This window comes from Vulpes vulpes, chromosome 10 (assembly GCF_048418805.1).
Source record: "Vulpes vulpes isolate BD-2025 chromosome 10, VulVul3, whole genome shotgun sequence".
NCBI lineage: Eukaryota > Metazoa > Chordata > Mammalia > Carnivora > Canidae > Vulpes > Vulpes vulpes.
In genome coordinates, this window is record NC_132789.1 from 53,529,585 (window position 1) to 53,536,130 (window position 6,546).

Below are 6,546 nucleotides of genomic sequence, written 5' to 3' on the forward strand. Positions count from 1 at the left end.
ATTTCTCACGCTTTGTAATCTCCTTCACTCCCATCACTTGTATTATACATGTAGGCTTCCGGACTCCCAAACCCATGTTGTCAGCCTGGGCCTCCCTCTTGAGGACCAGATGCCTGTATCTAAAGAGCTAGGGGAAGTCTTCATCCTTATGTTTCACACACTCTTCAAATCCTAAGTCCCCAGGGTTGCTCAGTCGGTTAAGCATCTGACTCTTTTTTTTTTTTTTTTTAAGATTTTACTTATTTATGCTTGAGAGAGAGAGAGAGAGAGAGAGAGAGAGAGAGAGAGACATAGGTAGAGGGAGAGGCAGGCTCCATGCAGGGAGCCTGACATTGGACTCAATCCTGGGTCTCCAGGATCAGGCCCTGGGCTGAAGGTGGCATTAAACCACTGAGCCACCAGGGCTGCCCAGCATCTGACTCTTGATTTTGGCTCAGGTTGTGATCTGAGGGTCCTGGGATCAAGCCCTGTGTTGTTGGGCCCTGCTCTCAGTGGGGAGTCTGCTGGAGCTCCCTCCTTCCCTCAACTCACCCCTTCAAATAAATAAATCTTTTAAAAATGCATATTTGACAGATGTCCCTACTTCAAACTTTTCGGTTATTCCTCATTACCCTCAAGATAGAGTTTCAAACATCTCAGCCCAAAGAACTTCTGTCTCAATTCTGCCACAACTGAAATCTGACTTCCCTTCCGCCCCGCCCCTTGTCACGGCTTCCAGTGGGAATTAAGAGGAGGCTGCCAGCGTCGCCAGACTTCACAAACCGGTGTCTTCATTCCCTGAACTAAATCCTGTCTTTTCCTGTAGCTCAAGCCTCCTGTCCTTCCCCCTCTGCTGTGCCTTGGCGCTCATTTATGGGCCACTCCCTCCTGCTCATGAGGGCTTGGGCACCCGTCTTCCTGTTTACCCAAGCGCGGCTGGGCAGTGTCAACATCACCATGTTCTATCTTTGCAATCTGGGTGGCTGGTATCGTCCCTGGCACATAACGGGTGCTCAACAAGTGTTATTTAAACTGACATCCGACACAGTGTGCTCATAATGAGCACTTTAATTTCCTTAACTCCACACAGTAATTAATTAAACAGATGTCCTGGGTGCCGACCCCTAGCCAAGCACTGCCATTGGGACTGGTTAACATGACAAAGTCTTTGCCCTCAAGATTCTCAGAGATTTGGTGGGTGGAGAGAAAGGCACCCTGGTGATTTTAATGAAAAGTGGAAAGTGCTCTGATGGGGTAAATCCCAGGATGTGCTGGAGCAGGTAGGAGAGGCACAAAATCAAGACTATAATGACCTTGAACCTGTACTTCCAACTAACCCAGCACTGATACTCACGATCCACATGCTAAATGCTGTGACTTGCCTGTGACGTCTGCAATCCCCAGCTCCTTACCCTCCCACGTCCTCCATCTGTTCTCAAGACATCTACTCTTGCCACAAAGCAAGAATGTCCTCACAGTCCCTCATGTGATCTGTACCCACACCTGTCCTGTCTTCCTTCCCCCTTCCGGAGCTCTCTATCCATCCTTCCTGCCTCCTTAGGGCCCTCACTCCATCCACTGCTCTCTCCTCTGTATCCTCAACTGCTCTATTTAGGTATTTTTCTGTTTACGTACTTAATTCTTACCTAGGCTAAAACAAAAACAAGCAAAACGCGAACACCAACCTACTTACCTCAACCACATGACTTCCTCCAGTTACCTTTCTGGTTTTCTCACTTCACAGCAAAGCTTCTTAAAAACCTCTATGTGCTCTTTCCTGTTCTCCCACTGACCATTCTCTCCTCAACCCACTGCTGATTGGACTTTTCCCTCCCCCACTACCCATCCCCCACACTCCACCCCCATCACTATACTCAGTGTCTCTAACCTCCTAATTGCTCAGTTCAGTGAGGACAGTTCAGTCTTTTGCTCACTTGTCAACAACTAACACCACTGACCGTGGCTCCTGCTCAGAAGGTTCGCTTCCCTGATGCCTCTGCACCATGACATCTCCTGGTCTGCATGCATCTTGGGCAGCTGCCTCCCTCCGTCCCATCTTGGGCCTCTGGAACCTGTCACATTGCACGAAGGCCTCAGTAAGTTGCCTCAAACACAATTGGGAGTCTCTCTGTCTGACTTCCAGTCTCACTGTCAGCAATTCCATTAAACATGAAACTCAACAAATCGTGGTAGACAAGTGTGTCCCATCTTTATGCTAGGCTTCTAGGGATAAGTGTGAAAAAGACAGGGTTTGGGGTGGCATTGAGCCCTCTAGATAAGCAACTTCAGTTTCAATAGTGTACTAGGGGCACCTGGGTGGCTCAGTGGTTGAGCATCTATCTGCCTTCGGCTCAGGGCATGATCCGGGGGTCCTGGGATTGAGTCCCACATTAGGCTCCCCCATAGGGAGCCTATTTTTTCCTCTGCCTATGTGTCTGCCTTTCTCTCTGTGTGTCTCATGAATAAATAAAATCTTTTTTTTTTTTTTTTTAAAGGGTGCTAAAGCACTATGATGCGGTGAGCACAGGATACTCTGAGAATGTGAGCAAAGGAGGACATCTAACCAGCAATTGGTTGGGATAGTGGCTGTTCCGGAGGGCATTCCAGAAAATATGCCATCTTGGCTGAAAGGCGATCTGTAGATAGCCAGGTGAGGAGATGATGGAACTGTCTTTCAAGTAGGCAAGTGGAAGGCAGTACGGGCTGTGGTTAGGAACCCAAACACCGGAGCTCCATGACCTCCTACCTCCTGGCTCTGTGACCTCACACAAAGTACTTAAATCCTTTAGGTGTCAGTTCTGTTACCTGAGAAGAGGTGATACCTCACAGGGCCAGTAGACCACCTCACATAAAAAGCTTAGCTCCTATTTTCATTGCTGAGATTGTTCAGAACGGCTGGAGCACAGTCTGAGGGTGAGAGCGGCAAGAGATTAAACTGAGGAAACAGGCAGAGGCCAGAGAATGAATGGGCTGTGTGTGCTGTGCTGCAGGGTGGGTCCTTCATCTAGAGGGCATGTGAAGGTACTGAAAGGTTTGAAGTCCAGAGTGACAAGAAGAGAGTCTGTTCTAGAAATATCATCTTGACTGCAGTGTAGAAAGGTGACCATAAGGGGGCGAGACGGGAAGTGGGGCACCGGTTAGGAAGCTGGCTGTCCCCCTTATCTTGGCAAAAGATGCTGGTGACAGTAGGGCTGGAGAGAAGCAGAAACGCCAGAGAGGGAGAAGCAACAGGACCTGGTGACGGGCAGTGGAGGATGAAAGTGGGGGAGGAATCAGGATGCCCATCCCACTGTTTCTGACTTCACAGAGAAAATAGGGCCCCCCCCCCAAAAAAAAAGAAAATAGGGCCCATCAGGCGCACCGCCCTTCTCTACCCTGCCGGGTCAGTACCCAGCCCTTCCATGTGTATGCGAGTCCGCCCCTCCATCTTCAATCTTTCCATCTTTCTGACTCCGCTTAAACACCTGCTCAATTTTCATCAACCAAAATCAGTATGTAAATGGTGTCTTCCTTGACTCCCTTTCCTGCCAGCTTCTATCCTTTCTCTCTTCTTCTCCCCAAACTTTCTCCTACTGGCCTACAGGGTAAAGTCTAAACACCACATGAATGTACAAGGCCCTTCAAATTTGGTCCCAGGCTAACCTCATCTCACTTCTTAACTTCCCAGGCCTTTCCAGGCCCTCTGCATCTCATTGCTGCTCTAACACCAAGAATGGCCAGCTTCCTTTTTGTCCTTTGGCTAATTCCCCAAAACAGCAGGGGCTGTTGGTTCTGTGGTCCCACTATGCCCCCTCTTCCCCTACTATTTTGTAAAACTTAACCATCCATCCCACTAGAGTGTGAGTTCCTCAAGGGCAGGGGTTGGTCTTCCCTATCTTTGTGTCCCCAGGGCCTGGCATAATGCCTGGAACAAAATAGATGTTTAATAAATGTGTGCTGGGTGAATGGATGAAGAAATCAGCGAGCTCCTGTTTGGATGGTTATTTCCGAAGGTCCATGATATGTAGGTCCATAAAACTACCAACTTCCCAAAGCCACCATGTGCAGAGTAGCAGAATCTCCATCCAAGAAGGCCAGTGCGAAGTCTATGAGGCATTTTACAGCTATGACAGGAAATAGCAATGTCAGCAACGGTGTCATCCCTGGACACTGAGGAAGGGATTCAGTGCCATGAACGGTCAGTTAAATTGTAATTGGAGTGAACTGTTCCTCTGCAAACCATAATGTTCTTTAGCTGCAGCCAAATGGCATTCAAGAAGGGGAGAGATTTTTTTGAAATGTCAAGGAAATTATTTCCAATTTGGTGCTCACAACCAGAGACTCTAATGATCAGTGGAAATGAGAAGCAAACAAATTAGCACTAATGGAAAATGGCTTTTGGAAAAGAGGATTTAATTTATAGTCAACTGATCATGGCATGCAGCATGCAGTAAAAGTCAGCCTCACCAGCTTGATCATAAGAACGGAGCACACATGGAATGCAGGAGAAAAATATACGTATGCCATCACGCTTATTGGAATCTCTCTGTAAGTGGCAGCCAATTAAAATAGTCATTATTTTACCTTGGAGAGAAAATGGTCTGAAAAATCAAAGCACATGAAATTAAAATCCGGATTAGGAACCATGGTCCAAATTGGTTTGTTTGTGGCCTTTTCACCTTGGCAAAGTCTTCTGAAAGGACGACAAACCTACTTTGTCTTCAGCCCAGAGTCAACTCTTTGTTTTTAATTTCCTCTCCATTTTCAGAGGTGATTAATAAATCTGGACTCATCCATAAATCATTTCTATAGCAGGCGAATGGCTCTTCTTCATGCAGGGAAACTAAAAATCACAAAAATCTCAAAAAGCCCAGCTATTGTACTAAGTCAAAAGTCCTTAGTGACAAGAGAGAAGAGGTATTAAAAACCAAAAGGTCACTTGGTCTCGTTTCTAAATAAAATTTCTCAGAGGGCTTTTTTTTCTCCCCCTAAATCAAAGACACATTTCTAAAAGCAAGAAGCCTCCAGGGCATTGCCAGCCTGGCTCCCTGTCCCCAGATGGCCTTGGAGACAAGGCAGTCACTGTCCCCTGTTCTTGCAAGCTCCACCTGCAGAATGGGACAGGGGCCTTCTCCTTGGGCTCCCATCCGAACTCCTAACTCTCAGCTCCCCATTTGGAAAGAGGGAGGGAAGGAGGGAGGGAGGGAGAAGAGAGACAGAGAAACAAACATTCTCCTGACCTCAGGCCCAGCAGAGGGTGTTCTGGCCTTTACTTCTCCCTCAGGGCATACACGCTACAACCGGTCACTTCCTTCTCATAGATTCCTTTCCTTCTGCTCCCCCCTCATACCTTCTTCACAGGTCCCTCCATTGGTTCCCTACAGACTCCCCCATGCCCCATCTTTCCCCCACAGCTGCCTTTCCCTCCATCTTCTTCCCAGAGACCACCTTTCTTCCCATCTCTCTCCTGCAAAGCCCTCTGGCTTCATCCCTCCCCAGACCTACCCTCACTCTCTACCCAGATCCCACTTTTCCTCTAGGATCACTTCTGCCCCCAACTCTGCTCCACAGACCTGCTCGCATGCTCTCCCCACAAAAAAACTCTCTAGGCCAACCATCATCTTTCTACCCACATTCTCCTCACCCCTGCACTGCTCTGTGCTTCCCCTTCCCTAACCTGATTTCCTACCCTCCTTCCTTCCCAGGCTTCTTATTCTGCCCTCAAAGGCCTCTGTTCCCAATCAGCAGTCTTCTCCACCCTTAGCTTCTGCCTCCCCTCAGCCTGTCCCCAAAGTTGGCTCTACCCCAGGTGCCAGGTGCCACTTCTGCAGAGCCCTCCCAGGTGGAAGTTGCTTAAACTCTTATACCCCAGAGGTCTCAGGATTGGCACGGGCGGCGGTGGGGGGGGGGGGGCGGGGAGTGTCTTCTGGCCAAGGCCCACCCAGTTCCTTATTCCACTTTTTTCTTGCAAGAACCCTTACTACTTTGAGGGTCATGCCACTCTGCTGTATTGACCATTACCCTTCCTCATATTCATATCATCACCTATAGACTCCAGAACAATGTACTTAATTCATCAAGGGCTTTGGTATCTGGCTCACAAGCATCCTTTCCCTCTTCAAGTCCTGCCATCACCTAAGGGGACTGGCCATATCAACATCTTGACTGTGTTCTATATTCCACTCCAGCCACCAATTCCCATGGCTACACCCTGGACCTTGTCATCACTTGGAACAACTCAAGCTTCATGATTCCACTTTCTGATCACACCTGTCTCATTCAGCTATTTCCAAGATATGTGTTCTCTGACTTCACTGGGACACCCAGTCCATAACACTGTCATACTGCTCTTTTATGTAGGGTTGGGTAGGTTCTAAGCTCCATCATCTCAGCCTTTTGCCAGAATCATCCACTTCCTTGTCCTTCATCCTTCCATTTCATCTACCTGATGAAACCCAAACCTGAAAGGATTCAATTAACCTCTCTGCACTAGATGGCTGAATAACTTTTGGGGAAAAACATCTCCCACACAACCATGTAGACCGCTGCTGCTACAATGAATGGTCACCAACCTCAACAGGCCTCATA

General features: G+C 48.1%; 1 protein-coding gene across 7 annotated transcripts in view; it reads right to left on the reverse strand.

The window, feature by feature from the left end:
• Nucleotides 1-6,546, reverse strand: part of ARMH1 (armadillo like helical domain containing 1) — a 49,270-nt gene that overhangs the window by 40,400 nt on the left and 2,324 nt on the right. Inside the window, exon 1 of one of the 7 annotated variants that reach the window (XM_072724197.1) lies at nucleotides 1,938-1,955. The exons of the other annotated variants lie outside the window; for them this stretch is intronic. The gene's annotated coding sequence lies outside the window, so the exon portion shown is untranslated. Of the gene's footprint in view, nucleotides 1-1,937; nucleotides 1,956-6,546 lie in introns of those variants that run through there. 7 annotated transcript variants of the gene reach the window in all.